Below are 21,926 nucleotides of genomic sequence, written 5' to 3'. Positions count from 1 at the left end.
TTTTCCATCTTCTCTGTTTTGACTTGGCAGAGAAAATGTCAAAGCACTGAGAGTCTAGCTGGAGAAAGGGCTATTTGAGGTCTTATCTGAATCTGGTTGCTGAGAAGAGATCAGTGGTTGCTAGCTGAGAAAAGCTCAGCTATTAGTGACTCAGTTATTACCGACCATGAAAGAAACTATCAACAGGGCGTAACAGCTAGAGCTGAAAGTGTTTAGCTTTGGCTGACTGAAGATGTAAGTAGGCTAAGAGGTTTTACAATGCCTAGAAACATCACAGGAAAGAAAATTTAAACAATTTTCTTAAAGTAGAAATGAAAGCTAGATATGTGGTAAATAGGAATAGCAGTTGAAGTTATTGGAAAGTTCATGACTTTTTTACCTAGGTGTTCTATTGTTTTTGGTCTTGCTCTAATCATATTTTTTTCTTAAAACTTATACCACATAGTAATTATTTAGTAAAGTTCCATCTTATTGAAAAATAATCTATATAGATTGGACTGTGGGCTTCATCTGTCACATCTGCTCCCTACACCTGGGCAGAGTCCGATTGGCTAGTTTTGGTACTCAGACATGGACAACCAAATAGGTTGCTACCTGAATTGTAGAAAGAAACAAGCTAGACTCTAGGAAATAGGACTTGCATATTGATACCTATTTTAATGTTAACAATAGGTACAAGGTCATAAGTGTGTCTCCTTTTTTTATAGCTTCACCACCATGCCTGGCACAGTGGAGGCCACATTGTCAGACTGAGATTGAAAGGATAAGCAGTAGTAAATTAAATTTGGGGGGGAGCTCATTACCTATTCACGTGGACATTAGGGGACCATCATTTTGTTGGAGAGGGATTTTTGCATTATGTGGGAGGTAGGATTGATGAATCCTAAAATGTCTGGCAACTCCTGAGATCTATGATCTTCCAGTTCAAACAGGCACATCACAATTTCCCTGTTCTTTGCCAGAGAATATCGTCCACTTTTCCCTCTCTCTCTCTTTTCCTGCCCTTCCTCCGTTGAGCCCTTCTCTTGTCCAGACTGCCATCCTATTACTAAATCTTAAATCTGCAACGTCTCTTAGCTTTACCCCTTTCATTCACTGTTTGCCGCTTCTCAAGGACCCTCTTGATTTCCTTCCAGCTCCTCTTTTCTTCGCTTTCCCAAACTCACATCCTCCCTCCTTCCCCCTCCCTCCTTCCCTCCTTCGTGTGCTACTCCTTCCTCTCCCTCCTTCTTTGCTCCCCCTACTTCATTTTCCGTGCTCTCATCCGCCGACCGGCTCCCCCTCCTTCCCGCTCTCTGACTGTCTTACCCTAGTTTGGAAATACAGCAGACCTCTAAGTCTGCTACCATTGGACGGAAGGGGCTGTCACTCTGTGGCAGGAGGCGCTCCTATTGGTCGGACTGGAGGAGGATGGAGCTGACTATAAAGGGTGGGGCCGGAGGAGGCGCGCAGAGCGGCTCTGACAGGAGCAGGTCGGGAAGGCAAGCCTGGCGGGAAGCTGAGCGCCGAGAGCCGGGGTGCGGGCGCCCGAGCAGCGGTTCTCCGCACTCACTCTCCTCCGCTCGTCGGCCGGAGCGTTGCCTCCGAGCCCGGCAGCTCGCGGCCGTCGCCAGCGCAGCCCCTAGGGCCCCTCGCCTCACCTGCACGTGCCGCACCTCGCGCGCCCCGTCCGGCCCCCGCAATGAGCGAGGTGAGCGGCGCGGGCTGCGGCGCGGGGAAGACGCTGCTCCGGGTCCCAGGGACGCGAGGGAGGGCGCGGCAGCCCAGAGCGGCGGAGAACCCTCCGAGGGCGCCCCACTGGCTCCCTGGGAAAGCTCCCACCTCGGGGCGCTGGGAAGCGATAGAAGAAGGAGACTTTAAGTCCCCGGACTGTGGATGGCGCTTCTAGGGGGACGGGAATCGGGTGTAGAGTTCGGGGGCTGAGGTCTCAGGTGTAAGTCGTCTTCTCGGGGTACTGCTCCCTCCATCTGTCTTACTGCCCCGAGGTTACTCGGGCGTCCCACTCCCCTGACTTCTGAGAAAACGTTCGCCTCTGTCCTTCCTCTTGTAGAGCTGTGTTGCTCTTGCACTTCTTAGCATTCAGCAAGAACTCCAATGCTCGCCCCCTGGAGTGTGCTCTTTTCCCCTTTTAGGAAGGTGGCATCCTACCCTCCACTCATTCCGTCAGGAACCAACCGTTGGAGGGACCATTTCTGATACTCAGGAATGCCCTGTAAGGGGGGCATGTTCCGCTCCTGGAGAGATGTCCCTTTGGAGAGTAGACCTCCCTCTGCAGTACTGGTTGCATCCGGGGTCTCTTAGCAGGCTCTCCGAGCCAGACCCAGTCCGGGAACTGTGATTGCTGCTTCTCAAAGAACACCGTCCGTAGGTGGGGGTCAAAGCAGAGACTCTGAAAGACCTCTCCCATTGTTTGACCGTATTTGTAGGCATCCAGAAACAGGAATCTTTCTTCCCAAGTGAAGTCGGTCTGGGCAGTGACATCACAAGCTTGCTTTCTGCAATCCCTTTCCTGGTACCCAGGATCTTGTGTTAAATCCAGCTTTTCAGCTATATGCCAGGTCCCAGCTCCGCTACTTCCTAGCTGTGTGGCCTTAGGCAGGTTACTAAACTTTTCTCTGCTTCAGTGCTTTATCAGTAAAACGGGGATAATACTGGTTGTTCTAATGATTAAATGAGATAATATATACAAAGTACTTAGAACGGTACCTGGCACAGAGTAAGTGCTCAAATTGTGTTAGCTATTGTTATTATCTCCCTGTTCTTTTTTCTCTTTTAGAGTGTTACAGAAAGCTAGCACAAAAATTCTCAAGGATACAGGTTAGTGAATTAGTGAAGGGATAGGACCCTGGAACCTGAGTGTCAGTTTAGATCTTCATTTTTAGTAGGAACTCTGCTGGCTCCTATCAAAACTTGTCGCCCAGGGAGCCAATTAGTGCTAACTTCTGTGTTGTCTTGGTTGCCATGTCCACTAAATGTATCCCGGAAAATTCAGCTGGTCTGGGGGCAGCAGAAGAACTAACGTGGTTTCTAGTCCCTCTGCTAGTTGTGACTGTGACCATGGCAGCCTTTCCGAAAGAAAAGAAAAAAATTGTTCAATCTTCTTTCCTCTTGCCTCTTTCAGCCCTGATATGAAAAGACAGGTTTTCTTTGTCCTCTTTTCACTGAGGTCTAGAGTTCAGCACCCCCTCTAGTGTTTCTAAATCTGAAAGTCGCAATTCAAGCCATCCCTTGGGAATTTGAGATCTAAAGGCTATGCCAACATGAAGATGGGTGGTTAGCCTGTGCTTTTTGGGGGACGTGCACAGCCATTCTGTAGGACACGCTACAGGGACTGGCATTTAGGGTAGTATTTGGTGGAATGACAAAGCTGTTTCGGTGGCAAAGAAGGCAATTTGGTGTTTGAGGGAAAGGTCAAGTCTTGACTTAGCAGGTGGACTTGGCTAGCCTACATCAGGAGCTCAGGAGAAGGATGAGAGCAGGAGCCTTGGATGGGGACTAGGCGTCAGTGTGTGTGGGGCTGCCCAGCCTCCCAGGCTGTCAGAGTGAACTGGTTCTAACTAGCAATTTAGCCGTCGAAGCTGCCTCCTGATACGGAGCTGAGCCTGGCTTCAGGGATGAGTATTTGTAAAATCCTGAAGCAGCCACCTAGGTGTACACAGAGACGAGCTGTCTCTGTACCAGATCCCCAAAGGGTCCCTGCTTCCCTCGAGGCCAAGACCCAGCCTGTTTTCTTCCTCTTGTAAAAGCTATGATGAAAAGCGGAAGTATTGCCTAGAGCTCTGGAACTCCAGGGAGACTCCAAACTGCTCCACTTCTCTCAGCCCATCCCCAGGGGTCTACTCTTCCAGGCTGAAGTCCCTAGCCCAGGAAAGCCCTGTGTACCCTGATTCTTATATAAGCTTCACTTCCCCCACCCCTATTTTCTTGCTTCAGAGAACCTGCATGAAGTGAGAGGACTTAGGATCTCCTTGAGAGATTCCCATTTCAACTGAAGAACAAAAACTGGGGAGGAGTCTTCAGACCTAGAGCAACTAAAAGTGTAGCGGTTCTGGGGGGGCTGCTGGGGAGGATCTCCAGCTCTACTTTGCCTTTGTGGCTTTTTGCTGTCACTCAGTACTGCAGCAGAGCGTTTCCCTGTGAGTGTGTGTGTGTTCGTGCACAGAGGAGCTGCAGGGGCTCATCTCCGGCTTGTCTGCATTCGCAGCTGCAGGCAGGACTGATTGCTGTGAATCACAGTCTAGCTCTTACAGTTTAATAACTTTTTGCTAGTTTCAGTGAAGGATGGGAATGGGAGATGCATTCAGAACCCGAGGGCTCTTTCCTGTAATCCTTTGTCATAGTGGGTAGCTGGCTGCTTAAAGCACAGTTGCAAGTTCTTCTGTGATCCTGTTGCGTTTCTCAACTGTGAGGAGCCCAGCTGGAGGAATCCCTTGGTCCAGCAGTCATTCTGTTGAAATGGGGGTCATGGATGACTAGTGATTATCCTCGTGGTGTCTGTCCTGGGTTTTGGCTGGCAGGGGCTGGAGCAAGAGACAGATCAATTAGAAATCTCTTTAGGGGAGATCTTAGAACTGGTGCTCCCTCCTTTATTATTCTGCTTGTTGTCCTCTTAAGTAATAGAAATGGGGATCCCACACTTTAGGGATCACATTCACTTGCCCGTGCATATCTGTCTGAACCTGCAACCTTCTCCTCAATGGAAGGTTTGGTCCGGGTGACATCATTCTCTTACGTCTTCTGTAAGCCAGTTGTTAGGGAACCTGGTAGGGACTTGGAGGAAATCCAAGTTTATTATGGTTGTATTGGACATATAAAATCGAAGGGCTAGCTACTTCATCTTGGAATGCCTTCCACCTCTGGAAATATCTGTCTTCCGAAGTAAGGGAAACCAGAACTTGGTTTTCGAACTTGCTCATCTTTTTTTAGTCACCATTCAGGTTATTGGCTTTAGCTGCTTGAACAAGAGCATCTGGCTCGTAAAAAAGGGGATGACTTTGTCATCCTGTGACCCAGGAATATGGACGACTCTTTTTCCTAAGTTGCAGCTGTGATCAGTTAGCTCTTAGGATGTCAAGTCTCTATAGGGACAGGCACCCATAAGTGATGTGGCTGGAGTCCAAATATGCAAACCTGATGTGTGTTTCGTGTCGGCCTGTGGAGAGTCTGAACTGATGAAAGTGAAGGAGATAGGGTTGCAGAGAGAGACGAAGAATGATAAAGTCAGTAATCGTCTTTTCAAGGTAGTGGTTCTATGAATGTCTCTCCTCATTTTCTTTCTGTTTTTCTAAAAGTTCCAAATTGTCTTTCATGAGTCTATTTTATCATGGAAAAAAAAATAAACTTAATTTTGCAAAAATCCTTCAAGATAGAAATACAGGTATATCTTTCACCAAGAAAATCTCAAATAATATATCAAAACATTTTAGTGATATAATTTTAGATTTGTTAAGGAGCCCTAAAGATCATCTCTTCCAATCTTCTCATTTTACAGATGAGGAAACTGAGGCCCAAACCTTGTCTAAGTTTACACAGTACCAGAACCAAGACAAGGGCACAGAACTGCTGGCTTCTCATCCCAAAAGAACTTTCTATAATACTCTGACATGTTACCCCAATGAATATAGGATGGTTTAATTTCCATGCAACTTTTAAGGCATATTATTATAATTTAAGTATATTACAAATACTTTCTATAGGAAATCCAAGCAGCGTGATTTAGTAAAGGCTGGGCAAGAGGATAGGGAGAGAGGAGAGACCAACATAGGATGATATTTCTCAAGAGGGTACATTTTGGTAGAATGATAGGCAGGGCAAGTACTATCTTTCCTTATCCATATGCCTAGTCACCTTAGAAATGAGTGCGGTGAACGTGATGAGGTGGAGTGGGTATGCTAATGGGAATGAAAGAAAGGGGAAGCCTGGAGGCCCTCTCTTCGTGGGTTCTTAGTTTCTGGTGCCCATTATTGATTTCCATAAGTGCAGAGCATCAAGGACCAGAAGGAGAGGTTTTCTTTCTGAAAAGAAAGGACTGAGAGCAGTTCTCTTAACTCTAAAGTATTTGACTTGGAGGACTCAGGGCAGGACTGGTTCAAAATGGCTTAACTTGCCTCAGAATTATTTTACCTGCAAGACTAAGCTTAATCAGAAGCAGATCAAAACCACGTTTTCTAAGAGATCTGCATCCCTGCAGGTGCCTATAAACGAGTGCCTAAAAACCTAGACCTTGTCTTGTCACCTTCTCCTCCCTGAGCCTGATTATTGCTTCATTCTGGGCTGACTCCTGAAGGCGTGCCCACCCAGGTTTCCCACCACCCTCCCCCCACCCAGGGAAAAGAGGTGCCATTTACCGTTCTGTTGTCTTTGGTGCTGCCTCCCTCCCACACAAAGCCCTCCAGCTGAGTGTTTGCTTTGTAGGCTGAGGGGGAATTAATACGTTTATTTTGGGACATTAACGCCATGGGTGGGATGCACATTGAAGATTATAGTAATAAATGATGCTTTGACACTACTCTCTCTCCCCCACCCCTACCCCCAGTATGGGGTGAAGGCACAGCTCCAAGCTGTGTGCAAAGCACCACAAATAACCACTCATTAAACCGTGGCAGCCCATGCTGGGGGGAATGGGCTGGGGCTGTTGACTCACTGCATACCGTGAGCTGGCACGGCCAAGGAATTCTGCCTCTGATTCCAGTGGGGGGTACTGCTATTCCAGGAAACAGGGGTGGGGTTGCTAAGGGGAGAGGGACAGACCAGGGGGCTTGGGAACTCGGACTGCTTAGATCCTATTCCTGTCTTAGGAGGCACCTGAGATTTGGGTCTTTGGGTTATGTTCCCTATGTGAGGAGAGGAATGTGTGCACATAGAACCTGGAGTAAGGATTCCTAGTTCTTTTTCTGTTGTTATCTTGAGGGTGACCTTGAGCAAGTCTTTCTGAAGCTGTTTGAGGACTGCAGCTGGTTGCTGCACTGAAAGAGTTGAAACAGTTCCAACAGTGCTCCAAAAACAGCAGTCTAGGGTCTTTCAGGGGCACCAGGGGATCCCAGAGGCTCTCTGAGGTGCTCTAGCAGTGACTTTCATTTAGCATTGGGAAAGAATATGTCAGCAGGGATAGAAGGGTCCGTGGGGGCCCGAAGCCTCTTTGTCACCCCTTGAAAGCAGATGTACTAACTCCTGTCTCCCTTCACTTTCTGAGCCTCTAAAGCAAGCAGGGAGCTTACGAAGCCTAGGATTTATGTCAATACAAAGGCAAGAAAGAGGTCTTTTTGGGTTCATATTTAGGATTTTTAGGATTCAGGCCCTTTTTAGGTTTCCCTGCCCTGGCCTGTAGGACAGAACTCTGAGTCCCTGTGCCTATTCATGTGAACTAAGTGATTCTGGCAGTACTATAATGTGTTTATGCTGCGTTTTCATTTGCAAGCATCCAGGCTACGTCATGCAAATGCAGGCTATGTGTGGTCCAGGTATGATGAGGTGCTCCTTTGTTCCTGTCTGTTGCTGCTGTTAACAACCCATGATCCCTCTTTAGGGAGTGGGATGAGAATTATGGGGAAATCTGGGTAGTTTACCTTTCCCAAGGTTTGTTCTAACTTGCTGCTTGGAGCAGAAGGGGTGGCACTATCTTGCCTCTTCTGGTGACAATGGTTGCTGTGGCAACACCAGTGAAGATAAAAGAAACAAAAAGGAAGGGAGCAGGGTGAGTTGGGCCTTGAGTTATAGGATACCTATTTCCTGATAGTGGCAACAGGGAGACAGCACCTGAGTTGCTACTGCTTTGACAGTTTTTAGGGACTTTGCCAAGACAATGCTAACAACTATTCTTCTGAGGCAAGGAAAAGATTTACACAATCATGTTTGTGATGCAAATGTGGATGAAAGAACTTGATCAGGAGATATGGTTTATTTGCTTCTGAGCACTAATCTCCCTCTCCCTGTGGTCTACAACTAAAAAAAATTGTGTCTAAGGGTTCTCTGAAATGAAACGCGAACATGTTTGGAGGTGCTGTGCTGGAGGGCCCCTCCTGTACACCCCTAACCTGGGGAGGGGTTCCAGGAGGCTCCAGGGCTACAGACCTGGACACTTGCAGTTGCTGTACAGAATATGGTTCTGTCCAAGCAGGCTATTGTTGGGCCCTTTACCAGGGGTTTAGAGCCATTGTCAGCATTTTGGGGGACAGGCATTGGGAAGACAGGGAGATTGTGATTTCCAGGGTTGGTTTAGAGTAAAAAGAGATCAGCTATGAAGCACCTATGGTAGCAGACTAAGCCTCAAGGGCCCTTAGAGCAATCCCAGGTATTCTCTGCCTCCTTCAGTTCCACTTAGTGAAAATGTACTCTGGCAACTCCACTCTTTGATTCCAGGACTTTAACCATGCAATACCCCAGGAACTTGACCTATTCTTATATTCAACCCAGAGTTATATTACTTCAACATAACACATACTTATTTTAATATGTGCTAGCTTTTTACATACATTTTCTCTAGTTCTTTTCATCCTTCAAGATAAATATTATCTCTCTTCTGCAGATGAGAGGTCTGAGCACAGCAAGGCTAAGTGATTTACCCAGTGTCACACAGCTCAGAATGGCAGAGCTGGGATTTGAACAGATATTCAACGCAGATCCTGGTTATGAACCCAGATCTGTCTGACTCCACCTAATATGCCATATTACTTCTCTCAGGAATTTGAGACTTGAGAAAATTTTAATTCACATAAACATATCTGTTGTGTACCTACTATGTGCAAGATGTGTTGCAGTTAGTGTAAGTAATATACAAATAAATGGGAAATATGGACTGTACTTTCAAGGAAATGGAATCTGGGGGGTGGTGAGGGTGGGGAAGGAGAGATAAGACAAATACGTGGTACCTGTACTACAGGTAATCTGAGATACACTTCTGGAGAAGTTTTTCCCTTTTGTCCTCAGCTCTTTTTCAGGCACATATGTGGAAGTGAGGAAAAGCAATGACCTGGCTCCTGAAACCCTTTTCACCATCTCTGAACCAGCTACAGAATGGAGGCCCTCACCTCTCTGAAAAAAAATTTGATTTCAGAAATCTGGATGAGGCGGCAAATAAAGCAGAGTGGGAACTCTCTTCACTCATTCAACAAATACTGAATGTGCATCATTGTGCTATTCCCCAGGAATACACTAGTGAATAAGATAGACATTGCCCCTACCCTCATGGGAACTTGCACAGAAATGGAGAAGACAGACATTCAATATCTAACCACAAAATTATTATTTAATTACATTAGTAATAAGTGCTACCAAGAAGAAATATTGGGTGCTGTGAAAACTTATAATGAGGGCCCTGGCCTAGTCTGAGGAGCTAAGAAGAGTTTCCTGGAAGAAGGAATCCTTGAAGAGAGCTCTGAAGGATAAGTAGGAATTAACTAGACAAAAGGGAAGCAGGGATAAGAGAACCATGTGCCAAGGTCCTGAGGTGGGAGGGAACATGGTATGTCCGAGAGATGAGGTTACTGAGGTGATCAGAGGCTGCATAATGTGGGGCCTGTAGACCATGTTAAGAATTTTGTTCTTTATCCTAAGAGCATCAGTAACCACTTGGGCTATTGTGGTGGTCCCCGTAAGAAACAACTGTTAGGGGGCCAGCCCCGTGGCCGAGTGGTTAAGTTCGTGCGCTCCGCTGCGGCGGCCCAGGGTTTGGATCCTGGGTGCGGACATGGCACTGCTCGTCAGGTCACGTTGAGGCAGTGTCCCACATACCACAACTAGAAGGACCCACAACTAAGATATACAACTATGTGTGGGGCAGTTTGGGGAGATAAAGCAGAAAGAAAAAAAAAAGATTGGCAACAGTTGTTAGCACAACTGTTAGGGTGGTAGCAGTGGAGAGAAGTGAATGGATTAAGAGAGATTTGGGAGATCAAGTTAACAGGACTTAATATTTACATTGCATAGGCAATGTGAAAGAAAGAAGGGTGTCAAGAACAATTTCTAGGTTTCTCGCTGGATGAGATAGAGAACACTTACAGAGCATGAAGTTGGGTAGGTAGGATTATGAATTCAGTTTGAGACACACAGAGTTTGAGGTTTCTATAAAACAGCTAAGTGGAGATGTTTTAAAGCTTAGAGGAGAGGTCTGGGATAGAGATAAACATTCGAGTCCTCAGTGGCATTCTGTGCTGTTCAATACGGTAGCCACTAACCACATGTAGCTATTTAATTTATTAATTATTAATTTATTAATTAAAATTAAATAAAATTATAAACTTTATTCAGTTGCACTAGCCACATTTGAAAGTACTCAATAGCCACATGTGCCTTGTTGTTGTTAGTGCCACCCAGTTGATTCCAACTCCTAGCGACCCCGTGTACAGCAGAGTGGAACCCTGCCTGGTCTTTTTGTGCCATCCTCTCACCTTCCAGCACTATATCAGACAATGCTCTGCTGCTACTTGTAGGGTTTTCTTAGCCAGTTTTTTCGGAAGTGGATGGCCAAGTTGTTCTTCCTTGTCTGCCTTAGTTTGGAAGCTCTGCTGAAACCTGTCCATGGTTGACCCTGCTGGTACTTGAAATACTGGTGGCATAGCTTCCAGCATCACAGCAACACACACTCACCACAGTATGACAACTGACAGACAGTGGTGTGGTTCTGTGATAGGGAAACAAACCCCAGCCGCAGCAGTGTGAGCACTGAATCTTAACCACTAGACCACCAGGGCTGGCTACATATGCCTAGTGGATGCCATATATTGGACAGCACAGATATAAAACATTTCTGTGATTGTACAAGGTTCTATTTCAGACGTCTGCCAAATTTCTGTAATGGGTCAGATAGTAAATATTTTTGACTTTGTGGGCCATATGGTTTCTGTTGCAACTACTCAACTCTGCTGTTGTAGTGCCAAAGCAGCCACAGATAATATGTCGACAATGGGCATGGCTATGTTCCAATAAAACTTACTTTAAAAAACAGCCTGCAGACTAGATTTGGCAGTAGGCTGTAGTTTGCCAACCCCTATTCTAATTGGATGGTGCTGGTATAAACGATAACTGAAGTCATAGGTACAGATAAGATCATCTAGGAAGAGAAAACAGAAGAGAGTCTAGCCCTAAACCTTGAGAGCCTCTAATACTTAAATATTAGATAGAAGTGTCCAGAAAGATAGGAGAAAAACCAGAAAAAACCATGATGTCTCAGGAACCAGGGAAAGAATATGTGTTGGGAAAGGTGAAATGATTAAGAGTGTTGAATGCTTCAAGAGGTCAAGCCAAATGGAGCTGAAACTTTTGCATTTGATTTAGTATCACAGAGAGCATTGGCTATCTAAAGAAGAGTCAGTTAAGTGGAGGCGGAGTAGAAGCTAGGTCGAAGTGGATAGGAGAGTGTGTGGGAGGTAAGGAAATGGAGAAGGACAGTGTTCTGAGAAGTCTAGTTATGAAAAGATGAGAGACTTGAAAGGCCCTGGCCCACCACCCCTACCCCAGTCAACTCTCTACCCTGCCTTTCTAACTGCTCTTTCTCAGTCTTTGCTAGCTTGTTGACCTCTCCCTAACCTTTTTCCCTTTTTAAAAAATTGAGGTATAATTTACACGCAGTAAAATGTACCCTTATCTGTGTATGGTTTTCTGTGATTTTTGACAAATCTGTACAGTCATGCAACTACCACCACAATCAAGATATAAACCAGTTCCATCATCTCAAAATTCCCTCATTTCCCTTTGTAGTCACCTCTTCCATGACCTCAGCCCTTAGCAGTCATTGATCAGTCTGCTGTCCCTGCAGTTTTGCCTTTATAAGAAATGTCATATAATTGGAATCATATAATGCAGCCTTTTGGGTCTGGCTTCTTTTACTTAGCATAATGCATTTGAGGTTCATCCGTATTGTTGTGTATATCAGTAGTTCCTTCCTTGTTTTAATTGCGTGTGTATTACATGGTGTAGATAAGCCACAATTTGTTTATCCATTCCTTAGTTGAGGGACATTTGGATTGTTTCCAGTTTCTGGTGATTATAGGTAAAGCTGTCATAAACATTCACTTACAGGTCTACGTGTAGACATAAGGTTTAATTTCACTTGGGTAAATACCTAAGAGTAGATTTCTGGGTTATAGGGTAAACATATGCTTAAGAAACTGCTAAAGTAGCTATACCATTTTGCATTCCCACCAGTAATGTGTGAGAGTTCCAGACACTCCATATCTTTGCCAGCACATGGTATTGTCATTTTAAAAAAACATTCTAATAGATGTGTAATGGTATCTCATTGTGGTTTTAATTTGAATTTCCCAGATAACTAATGATGTTATACATCTTATCATGTCCTTATTTGCCATCCGTGTATCATCTTTGGTGAAGTGTCCAAATATCTTGCCCATTTTTTACAAATTGTATTCATATTATTGACGTTTGAAAGTTCTTTATATATTCTGTATACAAATCCTTTATTAAACATGTGCTTTGCAAATATTTTCTTCCAGTCTGTAGCTTGTCTCTTCATTCTCTTAGGAGTGTCTTTTAAAGAACAGTTCTTAATTTTGTTGAGGTCCAGTTTCTACTTTTTTGCTTTTATGGATTGTGCTTTTGGTGTATCCAAGAAATCCTGGCCTACCCCAAAGTTGCAACGATTTTTTTCCTGTATTTTCTTCTATAAGTTTTACAGTTTTAGGTTTTATATCCATTTTGAGTTAATTATTGTATAGGGTACAATGTATGGATTGAGATTTGTTTGTTTTTTGCATACGGCTGCCAGTCCTTTCAGAACTATTTGTTGAAAAGATCTCCCTAACCTTTTAATATGGGGGTTCCTCAAGGCTTGGTCCTAGACCCACTTCTTTTCTCTGTAATGTTAGTTGGAGAAGCAATTCAGATTGAGGAAGCCTTTTTTTTTTTTTTTTTTTAAAGAGAGGGAGAGGTTTTATATATAAGAGAGTGAAGGGAATTGATTGTAAGGATTCCTGAGAAGGAGAAAAGGGGAATGGGGTCTAAAGTCCAGATGGACGGACAAGACATCATCCGAATGCTGATAAATGCCCTGGGAGGAGGTATCTGATAGGGAAAGGGAGGGTATTCCTGTGTTGTATCCCTCTCTGCAGTCTCAAACCTGAAGGAAAAAGACCCCTAAGCCAGCAGGCCTCTCCTTGTCCTCCTTATCCATGGGAAGGGTGAGTCCACAACTTTGAGCTGCAGAGGAAACAAAGGTATACTCACAGGGAATTGACAGCTACCGCCAAGATGATGGAATGGAACATTGGAGCACATCGGGCCCAGAGGTGAGGAGAAAAGGAATACAGGAAGGTAGGCAAGGAAAGAAACTAGGGCCCTCTGGGAAAAGGCAAGAGTTGATGGGCCTCACAGTTGCTAATTAGTGTTTGGTGTGTGCTAGGAAGTGGGAAACATTTAATCTTCTATGGGCAGTGAGGCTGAACTGACCCAAGCTTCAAGCTCACTAGAAACTTGGAATAACAGGCTTGAAGATAAGCAAGGGAGTCGTTTGAAATAGACACCAGTGAGATGATCCTGCATGTGGAATTCTCACAATCTGAAGGGCTAGCATCTGGCCCTGTGAGTGAAGAACACACACATAGCTTATGGCTGTCCCCCAGGGGTCAGCCCCGTGTGTGTCAGGAGGCCGACTGAGCAAACGTGAAGATGAAAGCCAGAATCAGGGTGGTTAGCTCAAGTGGCAGAGAAAGAATCTGAGTCAGTAGGCATGGTCTGGGATCAGGTTCTCAAATAACATGCAAGATTTCCCCATAATGGGAGGACAGTACCCTGTTCCCCATGTTCCCTGTAGACAGTACACGAAGAAAGTGTTGGAGACTGTGGATTGAGAGACTGGTCCTTGAATACAGCTGCCTAACTGTGGGAATGGAAGGAAATCATGATCTTTAGGACTTTCCTTCTGACCTGGGGATTGCTCTGCTGCGTGGAAGAGCTTGTTTAGTTAAAACAGTCTCACATTGGACATCCTCTTCAAGTATATGCACACACGTGCATACACATGCACACGCATGCCATGCTTTTGGCTGGAGATTGAGAGATAGCATAGCATGATGTTCAAGAATGTAGACCCTGGAGTCAGACTATCTTGGTTCAAACCCTGGCTTTGCTACTTCTTAGCTGTATGACCTTAGGCAAGTTAATCAACCTCTCTTGACCTCAGTTTCCTTATCTGTAAAATGAGAATAGTAACAATACCTATCTTATAGAGCTGTTATAAGGATTCAATGTATTAATGTTTGTAAAGTGCTTGGAAAAGTGACTGGCCCATAGTATTACATATGTAATTGTTAATAAAATAAGGTGAGGTGGTATTCTGAAGTTCTTGATTTCTTCCAGTTCCCCTAGCTGGGTCCTATAAGGAAAATGAAAGATTTGCTAAACCATATCACTGTTGTTATTTCTGGTTGGAAGAGGTCAGTATTGAAAGAAGTAGAAGAGCACCTGAGAGTTTCTAATCCCTACCTGGCTAGAATGAGAGGCTGAGAAACGCTCACCTGTCACAGCTCTTGTGGGTTAGCATCAATCCTCTGGAGGTGTGAGTTTTTGTAAGAGACACTTATACAGCATCTGGTGTCTGGTTCACCCGGTGTGGACCTCCCTGCTTCCTTGGTTTACCCAAAGTGTGGTTAGTCTGATGACTTTCAGATGGATATACCCAAGGACCTTGATTCATCTAAAGTTGCTGAGTTTCTGGAAAATAAACAGGAGGGTTGGGGCAGAGACCAGGGACCAGTAAAGGGCTGAGTACTATATAGAGGGTGGGAGCTAACAGTTTGTGATCTAACTGCACCACCGCCAACCTCAGCAAATCACTAACAACTAAATCCAGAAATCCAGAGTGTCCAAAGTGGGTATTTTGAGAATTGGCTGAAAAGAGTGGAGGGAGGAGGGGCAGGGGGTAATGGCCCCAGCGTACTACTTTTTAGCAGAAGGTGCAAGGGAGATTTCAAGGGGGCATTGTGAGTAATAGGGGTTTCTTCTCCTTACAGTACCCTTTTTTTTGTCTCCCCAGTGACCTTTCATAAATTTAAGCCAAATGGAGGTGGGAACCCTGGGGGTCCTGACAACAGCTGAGCCATGGCTCCATTCCAGGGTCAGTAATCACAGGAGAGACTCATGAAAGGGGACAGCTGGCAGGGCAGAGGGGAAGGGATGGCCTATGTGGTTCAGTCCTGAGACGTATTCCTACTTAGAGGATTCTCAAGGTTAGCTCATCTGAGAAGCAAAGTGGAGGAAGGGACAGCCACCTGAGGGGAGATATTTAGAATTTGAGTCCAGATGTCCCTTCTAAGGGGAGGGGCTGGGGTGAGAGAAAAGAAATGATGGATTACAGGAACAGGCTTAGAGTCAGACAGAGGGATAATAGTTAAAGCAAGGATCAGTCAGGGATTTGCTGGCAATAGAGAAAGTAGGATTTGAAGTCAGAGATTATGGAACTGTAGAACTTGCCTCTTGACCCCATGACTTTCTTGTCTGGACTGTTGACTGTTATTCTATTACGGAACACCCCATCCATAGCATGCATTTGCAGTACGGACTAAACTCTTGTGATGATGGTATACCAGAATAGAAGGTGTCACCTAGGTAACTACTGGGCCATTATATTGATCATTTGCAAAAAAATTTTTGACCACAGGAAGATCATGGGGAAAGAAAGAGTAATGACTGGCCAGTCTCCCAAGAGTCTCAGGAACAACCCTTCCTCTCATGGAACCTTTCTTTTTGGTCAAAGGGGGGATTTCCATAGGGTTTCAGGAACACTTTTGTGCATGTTCTTCCAGATTGTCAAATTAAAAAAAAAAATACATATACACACACACACATAGATAAGCAATCTATGTCTTTTCAAAAGTTGGACCTTATCAATTTATAAGCTCCTTTAAAAAGTCTTGGATAATTATTTTATAACTGTCTGCTATCTCCAGTACTTTGCAAGATGCTAGGAATACACAAATAAATCACAAGACTTGAAAAAGTGGTGTAAATGTGACCAGTATATCCTTTGACAACTGCATGTGATCAATGAAACCATCTTAGTTTGGCTGCAGATTTTCACAGTAACATCCGAAAGGATGGGATTGTCCATCTATGTAACAATTTTTAAATTTGTAACCTACTATTAAATACACTTTCCCTGTCAAATACAGCACTGCATCAGCATCTTTTTATCTTAATAACTTTTGTTTTACTTTATTATTTTTTTATGTCTCCATAACTTTTTGTTAGAAAAACTCACCAGAGTTGAAGGAATAGTTCAATTCACATCCATATGCTTTCCATCTAGATTCAGTAATTGTTAATGTATTAGCATATTTGTGTCAGCATGTGACAATCTTCCATCTTGTGGAGATAGTACAGCCTGCTGGTTAAGAGTGTGGAGGCAGTCAGCCTGGGTCCCAAAGCCAGTTCCACTGTTTTCTAGTCGTATGAATTGGCCTTGGGCAAGATTTTTAACATCTCTAAATCTGTTTTCTCAACTATAAAATAGGGATGACATCTCAGAGATTTTAGAGGATTAAATAGGATAATGTTTGGCACATGATACATGCTCAGTAAATATTATTTGGGTACTTGTCTTATCTCCTCACTCAGCCTGGAAGAGAGGGACAATATCTTGACTAGTTTCACTTTAAATCCATGTGCATTAACTTCAAGTGGGCGCTTAGTGATGCCTGGTAATCCTACCACAGCTCACGAGTCATTCACTCTCTTACTTTCTTTCTTTTCTTTTTTTTTTTTTTAAAGATTGGCACCTGAGCTAACAACTGTTGCCAATCTTCTTTTTTTTTTCTTTCTGCTTTTTCTCCCCCAATCCCCCCAGTATATAGTTGTATATTTTAGTTGTGGGTCCTTCTAGTTGTGGTACATGGGACACTGCCTCAACCTGACCTGACGAGTGGTGCCATGTCTGCACCCAGGATCCAAACCAGTGAAACCCTGGGCCGCCGAAGCGGAGCACGTGAACTTAACCGCTCGGCCACAGGGCCGGCCCCCTCTTACTTTCTTAGATGATGATTTCACTCATTCTCCTCTCTCCTCAACTCTCTAATACTTCCTGCCTCTTCTTCTCTCTTAGCTGACAACCACGTTTTTTGTTTCACTGAGAAGATAGAAGGAATCAGAAGAGAACTTCATACATTCCCATTACGTCTGCCACTTTGTTTGCATCTATACCCGTATTCTATGCCTTCATTCCTATATTGTGGATGAACTGTCCATATTTCTATTTAAGGCTAACCCCTCTGCTTGTACACTAGATCCATTCCCTTTTGCCTACTCAAGACATCGCTCTAGTAATTATGCCCTGTCTCTCCTGCATCAACAATTTTTCCTTCTCTACTAAATCATTCCCATCTTACCAAACACTCCTCCAGCTACTGTCTAATTTCTCTGCTGCTCTTTAAAGCAAAGCTCTTAGAAAGAGCTATCTTTACTCATATATCGATAAAAAAAATCCAACTTATGCTACTGTGAAAATTGTCTCAGGTCTGAATACTTCCTATCACCTCCATCACTACCAGCCTCATCCAAACCCCCAGGATCTGGCTTGTACCACTGCAGGACCCTCATGGTTGTTTTCCCTGGTTTCTCTCTTGCCTCCCTGTTCTCCACCCAGAAGTCAAAGTGATCCTTTAAAAACATGTCAGACCATGTTTCCCTCTGCCTCAAACCTTGTAATGCCTTTCTATCAACTGAGAAAAAAATCCAAAGTCTTTTTCCTGGTCCAAAGACGTTCATATTCTGGCTACCTACCCAACTTCATTTCTTCGACTTTTTCTCTTACTCACTCAGCTTAGCCATGCTGATTTTCTTACTCTTTCTTGAACATATCAGGCATAAAACCTGCCTTGGGGACTTTCCACTTGATGTGTTATCTGCCTAGAAGGCTCTTCTCCCAGACATTCACATGGCTTGCTCTTATATGTCATTCAAACCTCTACTCAAATGTCACTCATCAGAGAGCCTTCCTAGACTACTCTGTTTTATTTTCTTTCTTGGCACTTGTCACAGACTGGCATTCCTGCTTAATGAGTTCAGGGACTTTATTTTGCTCACTGCTATATCACCTTGCCTAGAACAATATTTGGCATGAATTAGGCACTGATATGTTTGTTGAATGAATGAATATGTGTTTCTTCTATACCCTGTTAGTGCATAGAACAGTGCTGAACACAACTAAGTGCTTGGTAAGCATTTATCAAAATAGGGTAGAACCAGCATAATCTCCGTAACATAAACTGGATTCTATCAGCTTCTTAAAGCAGAATCCTTATATCTGGCAGTCATTCAACAAAGGTTTGCATCTGTAAAATGAGGGATAATACTTTATACTCCATTGAGCAAATATTCCAAAGATGAGATGAGATGAGAATACATTTATGAAAGCACCAAGTTCCTGGATTTTGGCAAATATTAAGTACTCAAAATTGTGAAATGCATAAACAGACTCCAAGGGTACCCAGGAACCTAGAGGAGCGACTCTGTCTGAAGAGGAGTTGTACCTTGAGACTGAGGAATGTCCAGATGAAGCAGCTCTATTGATATGATTCTGAGGAGGGGGAATTACTATTATGTTAAATCTAACTCTCCATCTGAGCAGAAAGGGTGGGAAAAAGCACACATATCAATTGATTAATCTCACTTCAAATTCACAACCTCAGCCTTGTGAAGGGCCTTAATGCTTCCCAGCAATCCTATTACTGTTCCCTAGTCCATTCACTCTTCTGTTTTCCTAGATGACTGTTTTATACCTTCTTTCCCCCTCCTGCCTTCAATACCTCTTCCCTCCTCCTCTTAGACGATGGCCTTGTTTCGTATTTTACTTCAAAAACAGAAGCAATTAAAGGAGACCTTGCAAATGTTCCCACCTGCCTGCATCTGGGCTCCTATGCTCTGCCTTCCCTCCAGTTGCTGTGGATGTTCTTTTCCTAGCTCCCATTCAAGGCCACCCCTCTACTTTTGCATCAGATCTTATGCTCTTTCTCCTTCTTCAGCAATGATCTTCTTTCTCTCCTACAGTTTTTCCTTCTCTACTGGATCATTTCCATAATATTCTGTAATTTCTGCCATCTTAAATAAAATCTTCTCGAGACCCCAGCTCTTGCTCAAGCCTCATGCCCCATTCCCATTTCTTTGGAACTCATTCTATATTGGCTGCCTCAATTCCTCTCCTCCTTTGCTCTCATCCACCCAGTACAATCAGACTTTTGCTCTCTCCCTCCCTCCACAGTAACTTTTCTTGTCAATGTCACCAGTGATCTTCATGTAGCAAAACCCGATGGGTCAATTCTCAGTCCTCATCTTGCTATCTTACTAGGCCTACCTGCAGAACTTGACACGATTAATCAGTCTCTTCTCCTTGAAATAGTTTCTTCACATGACTTCTAAATTACTATAATCTCTTGGCTTTTCTCCTATCTGACTTCTTCTCAATTTTCCTTATTGATTTTTCCTCATTTCTACAACCTCTAATCACTGGAATGTCCCAGGATTTGACCTTTTTTTAAAGTCTGAACTCACTCCCTTGATGATCTCACCCAGTTTCATGGCTTTAAATGCCATCCATATGTTAATAACTCCCTAATTTATACCTCTAGGCCAGATCCTTCTCTTTAATTCATGTTGAATATCCATCAGCTTATGAAAGCATCTCCTCTTGGATAACTAATAGGCATCTCAAACTTGTCCAAAAACAAGCTCCTAGTGCTTTCTCTAAAATCTCCTCCTCCTGCTGTCTTCTCCATTTCCGGAAATGGCAACGCCATTTTTTTCTGGTTCCTTGGGCCAAATACTTTGGCGTTATCTTGACTCCTTTCTCACAATACCACTTATCCAATCAACCAATCACATTGGTCATACTTGAAAATATACCCAGAATTTAACCACTTCTCACTACCTCCAATGCCACCATGCTGATCCAAGCAACCGTTATCTCTTGCCTAGTTTTCTGCAGTAGCCTCCTAATAGGTTTTTCTGCTTCCTCCCTCATGCCCCTTTTGTGCAAATTAAAGGTCTCCAGTGGTTTCCCATCTCCCTTGTAGTAAAAGTCAAACTCCTTAAAAAGACTCCCAAGACCCTACATAATCTGTCCCCAACCCTGGTTATCTCTGATCTCATCTCCATCCATCTTTCCTCCTTCCTCCTTCCTCTCTCCACTCCAGCTACACCAGTCTCTTGCTGGTCTTCAAACAGGCTAGTCACACTTTCACTCCAGGGCCCTTAAAAGCTCTTGTCTGGACATCCACAACCCTTATTCCCTGATCTCCTTCAGCTTGTGGCTCAGATGCCACATTTTAGAGAGGCTTTTCCTGACTCTCCTGTGTAAAACTGCATTTCTCCATTCCCACCCCAGCACTCACTACCTCCCGTCCCTGTCTTTTCTCTATAGCACTTGTTACCACTTAACATAGTAATCATTTTGTTTATTCATTTGTCTATCTATAGACTTGAATGTAAACTCCACCAGGGCAGGAGTTTTGTCTGTTTTGTCCTCTGCACTGATAAATACTTGTTGAGTGAATTTTGATGACTTTTCTCCCGGTCTATGATCTCAAGACCCACTTCTTCAAAAGACTAAGGAATGTACTTGGTAACAGGAGGGTTTGAAAGTAATGATGGTGAGTTTAAGGGGATGGCACCTTAATATTTCCATGAATATCTAATATTCTGAATTTTCTTTTGCAGCTTAATACCAAAACATCCCCAGCAACCAACCAGGCACCTGGCCCAGAGGAAAAGGGTGAGCGGGGTTGGGCGAGGCAGTTTATAGTGCAGATGAACATAGAGACATGAAGCCGAGTAGGGCTATACATCTGGAAGCTCCTAAAGTCAGTTGTAATAGGAAGAGGAAGGTGGATAAGTGAAATGAACCACTAGGTTAGAACTTCTATATCTATAGTCTTCCTTCTGCTTTTTCCTGAGAAGTAAATCTATCAGTATTTACTCTTTGATTTTAGAAACTGGCTCTGGAGTGCTTGGAAACAGGCACAATGATAGAAGAAACTCATCAAGTAATCCCAGCCACTGTCTTAATCAGAATTTGAGGGAAAGCTGGAGAAAGTGAGTGTGCCCTGGGACTCTGAATTAGAGGATTTAGGAATAAGTGGTGATAGAAGACATTTGTCATCTTGGTTCAAGAATAGCAAAGCTCCTAAGTGGTGATAGCGAATTCTCAGCCTAGGTGCCCTGACTCAAACTTCTAGGGGAGTTCCAGGCATTCTTAGCCCTAGGAAAGATTGGGGGACCTCAGAGTCCAGCAGAAAGTAGGCTTTACCGCTATATTTAGGGCCTGGAGAAAGGGGCTGGGGCAATTCAGGTTTACTCATTAATGAATCTCTCAACTATCTGCAGGGAAAGCTGGCAATGCCAAGAAGGCTGAGGAGGAGGAGGAGATCGACATTGATCTGACGGCTCCAGAAACAGAGAAGGCTGCCCTTGCTATTCAGGGCAAGTTCCGGCGATTCCAGAAAAGGAAAAAGGATCCCAGCTCCTGAATAACCAGCCTTGCCCTTCACCCTGCTCCCTTCTCTCCCCTTCCTCACAGCTCTGACTCCCATGTAGCTTTGTCTCTTTGTCCCTCTAGCCTCTTGTTGAGGCAAATTCAACCCTTATATATTATTTTCTCTGGCCCCCTCCACCATCACAGTAGTAGAGGCACAGGGAACATGGGGAAGATGAAAAATTCAATTTGCAGCCACTTGCCTAAGGGTGGACCAGTTTCTCCGTGGGATAAGTCTCTTGGATCTGTACCTATGCTGCCCCTATGAGGCTGAAGAGCAAAGACTGAGGTTGAGAGAGGGACCCCTGACAATGTAGGAGGGAGGAGGAAGTCTTTAGAGTAGGGTACCCAAGGGTGGGGTATAGGCACTATTCTGCCGGTTACAACATTCACACTTCAGGTAACGTTTTTTCCCCTTTAGCTCCTTCTGCACCACCACCTCCAACTTCCCTCC

General features: G+C 44.2%; 1 long non-coding RNA gene across 1 annotated transcript; it reads left to right on the top strand.

The window, feature by feature from the left end:
• Positions 1-1,437: 1,437 nt before the first annotated feature.
• LOC124251564 (uncharacterized) lies at positions 1,438-21,028 on the top strand. Its single transcript, XR_006891777.1, has 3 exons — positions 1,438-1,690; positions 20,659-20,713; positions 21,019-21,028. It is a non-coding gene; the product is annotated as an uncharacterized LOC124251564 (long non-coding RNA).
• Positions 21,029-21,926: the final 898 nt, after the last annotated feature.

Source organism: Equus quagga, chromosome 13 (assembly GCF_021613505.1).
Source record: "Equus quagga isolate Etosha38 chromosome 13, UCLA_HA_Equagga_1.0, whole genome shotgun sequence".
Taxonomy (NCBI): domain Eukaryota; kingdom Metazoa; phylum Chordata; class Mammalia; order Perissodactyla; family Equidae; genus Equus; species Equus quagga.
This window is presented reverse-complemented; position numbering and strand designations above follow the sequence as displayed.